At 44.3% G+C, this 8268-nt stretch overlaps 1 long non-coding RNA gene and 1 other non-coding gene across 2 annotated transcripts; one reads left to right on the top strand and one right to left on the bottom strand.

Annotated features, from left to right (window-relative positions):
- Positions 1-623: 623 nt before the first annotated feature.
- On the bottom strand, positions 624-5174 carry LOC118967313 (uncharacterized). The gene is made up of 2 exons (XR_005054230.2): positions 4893-5174; positions 624-2652 (listed from the first exon to the last, which is right to left on the bottom strand). It is a non-coding gene; the product is annotated as an uncharacterized lncRNA (long non-coding RNA).
- A 212-nt stretch (positions 5175-5386) lies between these two features.
- Positions 5387-5468, top strand: TRNAL-UAG (transfer RNA leucine (anticodon UAG)). The gene has a single exon. It is a non-coding gene; the product is annotated as a tRNA-Leu (tRNA).
- Positions 5469-8268: the final 2800 nt, after the last annotated feature.

Here is an 8268-nt window from a genome sequence, read left to right on the forward strand (position 1 = left end):
CCTTCTCTCATATGGACAAACATCTCCTCTTCAAGCGCTGAGGGATAAAATCCCCACCTCTACTAGAAAAAAATCCCACTCCCTTCCCTTAAGGATTTGTGGTCTTCCCCCTTTCCTTCCACCAGAGTAATCCATGGGACTCAGTAGCCCACAGGATGCAAAAAACATCATCAAGAAATTGGAAAGACAACTCAGAATGGAAGAAAATATTCATATATCACATATTTGATAAGGGATCTGAGGCTAGAATATATAAAGAACTCTTACAACTTGGTAATAAAATGATAAACAACCCAATTTTTAAATGGCAAAAGATCTGAATAGACAGTTCTCCAAAGATATGCAAATGTCCAATAGACACATGAAAGGATACTCCACATCATTAGCCGTTAGAAAAATGCAAATTGAAGCCAGTACGTTGGCTACAGTTAAAAAGTCAGATAATAACAAGTGTGGACAATGTGGAGAAATTGGACCCCACACACACTGCTAGCAGGAACAAAAAATGGAAAACAAGTTTGGCAGTTACTCAAAAAATTAAACATGGAATTACCTTATAACCCAACAATTCCACTCCCAGGTAAATACCCAAGAGAAATGAAAACACATGCCTACACAAAGACTTATACACAGAAGTTTATAGCAGCATTAATCATAATGACCAAAGATAAAAAGAACTCAAATGTCCATCAATTGATGAATGGATAATTAAAATGTGGTCTATCCATATAATGGAATATTATTTGGCAATAAATATGAATGAAGCACTGATACATGTTACAACATGAATGAACCTTAAAAACATTGCGCTAAACACAAAAGGCGACATATTATATAATTCCATTAATATGAAAGGTCCAGAATAGAGAAATCCAGAGAGACAGAAGTTAGACTAGTGGTTGCCTGGAGCTGGGTATGAGTTTGGGGATAGGGGAGTGACTACTCATGGGTATAGGGCTTCTTTTTTGGGGTGATGAAAATGTTCTAAAATTGATCATGCTGATGGTTGCACAACTCTGAATATTCTAAAAAGAAAACTGAATTAAACACTTTAAATAGGCATATTGTATGGTATGTGAATTATATCACAATAAAGTTTTACCCCAGAAGAAGTACTTACGGAGTTGCCATCTCACCATGCTTCAGGGTATGGCAGCAGAAGACCACTGGGAATAGTATTCCAGCTCTTACATGTACTTGACCTCTCATGGGTAAAGGCTGATCCCAATTCTAGGAGGTGGGTGCAATCCTCCCATAGGCTCAGAGAGGGCTGGAGAACCACACAAGCCATAGGAGGGAAATGTGTCTGAAGTGTTAACTGCTCAGAGTCCCTGTCCACAGGAAGCCACATCCACAAGGGTTGTAGAGCAGTTTTAGGGTCACAGAAAAATTGAGCAGAAGGTAGAGAGAGTTCCTATATGCTCCTGGCCCCCTAGCCTCCCCCTTTATGAACGCCCCACCAGAGAGGAACATTTGTTAAATAACTGATGACCTGACACTGACACAGTTATCACCAAAAGTCATACTTTATATCAGGGTTCACTCTTGGTGCTGTACATTCTATGGGTTTGTACAAATGTATAACATGTATCCACCATTATAGCATCATAGTAGTTTCATGGCCCTAAAAATCTGCTGTGTCTGGCCTGTTCATCCTCCACACTCCCTCAGTCCTTGGGAACCACAGTGGGATGCTTTTAAGCAGAAGCATTAAAGTCCTCTGGCTCAGAAGGTCCCAGGCCTACTGGACATAAAAAATGAAGCCCATCACACAGTTAACCTAGTACTTCTGACATGTGGGATGTGGTTGTGAAGGAGGGCAGAGGTGAGGAAGAGAATTTCCTTTTAACTTTATACATGTGATTGACATTTGAAACAAATTTACAATGAGCATGCATTACATCGCATTTCAAATTTAAAATGACAAAACCATCTTCCTTTACCACAGCTTAACAAATTTAACAAAGCTTAACTGGGTGCAAAAATTCAAGGTGATTTCATTTTCTTATCAGTACTTTTCTTTCTTGCTCGTTTCAACAAGGAACTTTACTTTTGCAAAAGTTGTTTTTGAATGTCACTTAAAAACCAAAAAAACCCCAAAAAACCAAAAACCAAACCCCACCCCAAAACAAAACACAGTCCAGTGGCTTTGGTCTTGTGGCCTCCCCACTCTTCCCTGGCTGAGGCTGTCTTTGCATCGCTGCTGCCCCAGCCCACATCACCCTTGAAGGCATGAATCACTAGAGAAGCAAAGTCAGCATGACAGGTCAGCAGAGAGGCTGGAGGGCAGAGGCTCCGCTGCAGCAGATGAGTTTATGGCCTTGCTTCTCTACTGGATTTTTGTTCTGTGGGAGAACCACCTCTGGCATGAGATTTCTGAGCACCTCTGAAAACAGCTTTCCTGCTTCTGGAAGACCTGCTTTTTGCTTGATTGGGCCTAGCAGGTGCAGGGTTAATGTTCACTTGAGTTAGTAATTAATGTTCACTTCTATGGGAGAGAGTTAGGATGGGAGAGGGTTGCTGTTAGCAAATGGTCCAAGTACTTAAGAATGCTTTGAGTCATTTTAGGGGATTACCCAAAGAGTTCTCTGCTTCCTTCTTGCCGCCACAGGGGTTGATGTTCCAGAAGAGCAGCCTGCAGTCTGGCACTGTCTAGAGAAAAGTCCTGTGAGCTCTCATGTTGGGCAGCTCCAGCCAGGAGCATTTGCCTCTTTGTCTAAATCCACATAACAAGACACAGTGGCCTTAACCCAGGATGCAAAGCCATTTGTTCAAGGAATAGTCTTGCTGTCAGTACTGTTCTAGGTCCTGGGGATATCGCATTAGGTGAACAAGACATCATCACCTATCCTCTCTTTGACTTGACGTTTTGGCGGGGCCCATATGATTGGGGGGAGACTCATAAATACATGTTTGAGGCAGGGAGCTGGGGAGATGTATTTGGAATAACACCACTAAGTGATCAGTGCCCTTGTAAGAACTCCCGTGGGTAGCACACTGAGGTACTGGGAGGGAGTGAAGAGATTGGGTCCCTAAAGGCACCACCATCACCCCTCTGGCTAAGTGCCAGGGATCCGTTTAAGTGCATGACACACATCACCACATTTAATCTTTGTCTGCTTCATTCTCTGATGTAGACAAGTGCCCAGAACACTGCCTGGCATGTTGCAGGTGCTCAAGAAGTATTTGCAGAATGAATTAATTTAATTCTCAAAGCAAATCCTATGAGGTGGGTGCTGTTATTACTTCATTACAGGGATGACCAACTTGGGCCCCAGGAGAAATATCTTTCCTAAATCACACAGTTGTCCAGAGATCCAAACTGGGGAGGTCTCCCTGCTGCTGGTGAGACCTCAACCAGGAGAGGGCTCTTGATTTGTGATTGAGAAAGAATTCATGAGCAGGTTGAGCAGGTACAAGCAAAGAGTAGTTTAATAAAACAAAAGTACACACTCATGGAGAGAGTGTGGGCCTCCTTGGGAGGTGAACAGCAGGGTGGGATTCAGGTGGCCTGGTTTTACAAATGGAGCTTAAGCAGGGAGGGGCATATTCATCGGAATAGGTGGAGTTTTCTCAGAATAGGGAGGGTATTTCCAGGAAGTAGGGTGATGCCCTCTTTTTGTCCTTAGTTGGTCTGCCTCACAACTGTCCTGGTGCCAAAGGGTGTGATTTTTAGTATGTCAATGAGTGTTTAATGTATTCAGAGGTGAGGTCAGGGTCCATTTCTCCTGCATGTTGGAACCAGCCAGTTTTGGCAGGTCTGCTATCTATACCCTCCCTCCCGACATCCTGCAAGAATACACGGAATATTTAGAATGTAAACAAACATCTAGCTTAATGTAAACACTGGCTAAAGTCCCTAACCCCATCCCTGCTCATGTCTAGCCATCTACCTGCTATAACACAACTAAGGAGTTCTCAGTCTGTGTGATTCCCAAACCCCACGGGTTAACCCACTGCATTAGTTTCCTGTTACTGCTGTAACAAATTACCACATCTAGTGGCTGAAACCACCACAGTTGTCTTACAGTTCTAGAGGTCAGAAGTCCTAAAATCAAGGTGTCAGGCACCCTGTGTTCCTTTTCAGAGGCTCTAGGGAAGAATCCGTTTCCTTACCTTTTCTAGCTTCTAGAGGCTGCCTGCAGTCTTTGGTTTCTGGTTGCATCACTGTACTTCTGTTTCTGTCTTCACCTCCTCCTCTAATTCCTGCCTCTCTAAGGACCCTGTGATTACATTTGACCCACCTGGATAATCCAGAATAATCTCCCCATCTCAAAATCCTTAATTTAATCACACCAGCAAAATCCCGTTTGTCACATAAAATGGCATATGTTCTGTGGATTTGGATGTGGATATCTTGGGGCAGGAGCCATTATTCTGCTCAGCACACTCACTGCTTATGTTTACTATGTGGTATTTTTATTTGTTGTTTTCCTTAAACATGCAAGGATATGGATAAGGCTATGAGCACATAAAATTAGAAAAAAGTGGATTGAAAGAATCTGAGACTCCTGAGGAAGATGGAGGGGGTATAGACTTTGGGGACGTCAAAGGGGACCTGAATCTTATCTATACTGCCCCCCCTTTTTTTAATGAAAAATTATTTGAAGCAAATATGCAAAATGTTAACAATTTATTCTGGTTGACGGGAAATGGAGGTTTGCTATGTATTTATTGCATTTTTAAAAACATACTGAACTAGTCTACACAAAAGAGCACTGGGTCTTGGAAGGTGGGGAACGGAGGCTCTGCCTGGGGGAGCTGAGACAAGTTATTTAGCCTCTCTGAGTATCAGTTATTCCCTCTTTAAAACGCAGGTGATTGTTACGATTGCGGAAGCCCGGGCATGCAAATAGTCTGTAACAATGTTCAGTAATTTTTCCGATCCTTACCTCACGGTAGCAGGGGCCAGACCAGGGGGCCACCCAGGGTTGTAGAGATGACCAGAGGTAGGGGTGGAGCGTCCCCAGGTCGGGAACCCGGCCGGCTTCAAGCCCCGGCAAACCGGGGCTTCCGGCGGGTTGGCCCTTCGCGAGGGCAGGAAGCGAAGGCAGCGCACACCGCCCCCAGGTGGCCATAAGTAGTATAGCACACTCTCGGAAAAAGTGCACACTGACGTGAAGACTGAATACTGTTCAACACTGAGGAACTCTCTTTTCCTTTTTATTGCTGTGTTCCTAGTGTAGTTGCTACTGTGGATCGCAAGAGCACTGTGGTTCCCAGGCCTGGAACGAAGCCAGAGCTTAAAACGTGATTGAGGCCGCCTGACTCGCCTGGCTACTATTGGGCATGCGCATATTTATGAAGCCTGAGCAATGGTTGGCTGGGCGTGAAGTGCTGTGTCATTAGACTAATAAAGACTAAGTGTAACAGAGTAAAAGCGGCAGGTAGCGTGGCCGAGTGGTCTAAGGCGCTGGATTTAGGCTCCAGTCATTTCGATGGCGTGGGTTCGAATCCCACCGCTGCCATACCGCTGGTTATGTTTTATTTGGCCTCCTTCGCGTGCCGCCTCCCAATCCCTCTTCTCTTTCTATCCTTTCTGAAGCTTATCATCATAATTATTATTTTTAATGGCATGCAGAGGGCAGGAATAAAGAACTCCAGCGCAGGCCCCCTCATTCCCTAACCTAGTAACACGCCAGTCTCAGTACCTAAACAATGAAAACAAAAATGTCTTCCTATTACAAGGGGAAAGCATCTGAGATACCTTGAAAAGTTCCCAGGAGGTTATGTACATCTTTAATTTGACTCTGCAAGGCCTGAGGCCACAGGGAGTGGGCCTCTACCTTCCAAGGACAAAGGTTAGGTGGGGGTGATTTTAACTGACTTGAATTAAGACGGGTCCCTGTAGGGCACGTGAAGTGTCTCTCAGAGGGCCTTCCCCACTTCCACCCCGCCCCTTCCCCCCTCTATTGGTAGGAACAGTGCCAGGTGACCCTTTGGACAGGTTCAGGTATCTGAGGGCTGCCCCACATGAGGGTATCAATCTTGAGGTCCCAGTTCCTACTTGGTTTTTGGGCTCTTCATATGTTTAGTCATTCAATAACTATTTATGAAGGGCCTACTATGTATGCTTTGGGAACTAAGTTCCTCTTGAGGCTACAGGGTGAACACGTCTTTGCAATCAGTTTACATCCAAGTACTTTCATTAATTACACCTGTGAAGAGTGCAGCATGCTGAAGTGGCCCAGGGTCAGTGGAGGAAGTGACATTTAGCTGGGACTTTAGCCAAGTTAAAGTGGGTGAGGAAAGTTCCAGGAAGAGGGAACAGCATGTGCAAAATCCTAGAAGCAAATGAGAGCCTGGTGAGTCTGAGCTGCTTTGAAGGCAATTCAATGTAGCTGGACAGAGAGCAGTGGAAGAATGGCAAGAAGTAAGCTGAAGTGTTAGGCAAGGAGGGCCATGAATGCCAAGTTAAGGCTTTGAACTTGATCCTGAAGGCAATGGGAAACCTTGAAAGGTTTTAAGCAGGAGGGTGACATTTCCAATTTTCGATTTAGAAAGTTTCCTCTGGCAGCAGGAACAGGAGGTTCTGCTCAAAGTCTACTGTAATTGTCTAGGAGAAAGGAGAGTAGCTTGTAACATGGGGACAGTGTATAGACAGAGCAGTGGGTCTGACAGAGCTCACTGACGAAGATGTGAAGAAGAGGAACATATCAAAAGGGATGCGCAGGTGTTGGGTGTGAGCCACTGGATGGCTGGTAGTACCCTAGAAGGGAACACAGGATGAAAAGGACATTGGTGAAAAAGATGATTCAGTTTGGTTCACACTGAATTTGAGATGTAGGACATGGGGTTTAACAGGAGGTTGGACATTGAAGTCTGGAGATAAAGAGAACACTCTGAGCGAACAATACAGATTTGAGAGGCTCTGGAGACTGAGGCCATGGGAATGGATAAACTTGCCCAGGGAGAGTACATAGAGGGAGTAGAGGGACCAAGACAGAATCCTGAGGAACATCATCTTAAGGGAGGGCAATGGAAGAGAAGCCAGTGAAGAGACATTGAAGGACTGGCCAGAGACATAGGTAGAAAACAGGTGTGTCATGAAGGCTGAGAAGAATATTGCAAGGAGGGAATAGTCAACTCTGTTGAATGCTGCTAAGAGGCATGGCAACATAAAGAGTAAAAAATATCTATTGGATTTATGATTTATGAACAAGGTCATTGATGACCATTAAAGCCATTCTGGAATGAGTTGAAGAGAAGAAATGGAAACATAAGTGAGGATGATATATCCTGAAATTTGATTTTCAGGAGGGGAGAGTGAAAGGAGCAGGAGGGGGAGGGGAAATGGGGAGACAAGGGAAGATATTTTTGATGAGATCAGATAAATTGGAGGATGTTTCAGAAACCTGGTCTACAAAAGAGAATCACTTCAGTTCTCACAATGGAAAGCTTATGAATTAGCCTTGATGGTTCATTCTGATTGGCTGCCCATAGCAACAACAGTTTTCTGCATCCATGATGCTTCTGCTCAATGTCTCCAAATAAGCTAGGACCTCCTCCTACTTGATCTCTCAGAACATCATGAAAGGCTGGTTATCTGGGAAACCTCTAAAATCTTCATGTGGACTCAGTCTGTTTGGTGGGGGTGCCACGTACTTTTCCATCAGGTGAAGACACTTGAGAGGAAGGAAGCTAGCTATCTTGGCATAGTGACCCACGCTACCCCCCATGCCCAGTGTTTAAACATTCTACTTTCAAAGCCTCAGGGAAGGGATGGAGAAATCCAGAAAAAAAAAAAAAGATTTTGCTTTTGGATTTCAAAAGCTGAGGTTTGGCAGTAGACAAAGATCTAGAAGATTATGTGAACAGTAAAAACCTGTTTTCCCTGCTCTAAGAACAGATTTCTCAGGGTTGGTAGAGAGAGGAAAGTCAGAGAAGGAGGAGGAGAGTTTAGAGGCAAGTGTGTTACTGAGAAGAAAGGGAGCCCTGCACGAACTGCCAGCCCCACATGGCGTGAGGTTTGTGGATCTGAGACTGAGGTGGATCCCAGAGCTCAGCTCAAGAACTGGCATGGCAGAAATAACCATGAGTCGTGTTTAGGCCAGTAGACCTTAGGCAGCTCCACCAAATTAGCCCAGCTGCAGAGCAGTAACTGTACTTCCTGTACTCTTTAAAGTCAGACACAACTCCCATTCTTCTTCTATACAATGAGAATAAACCCTACTGAAAGGGTAGCCCTTTCATATAGATGAAAGCCCTTTCCAACTGTCAAGCATTGAACAGACATAAAGAATTATTATTGAACTTCAAAAAATTACA

Source organism: Manis javanica, chromosome 10 (assembly GCF_040802235.1).
Source record: "Manis javanica isolate MJ-LG chromosome 10, MJ_LKY, whole genome shotgun sequence".
In the NCBI taxonomy this organism is placed as follows: domain Eukaryota; kingdom Metazoa; phylum Chordata; class Mammalia; order Pholidota; family Manidae; genus Manis; species Manis javanica.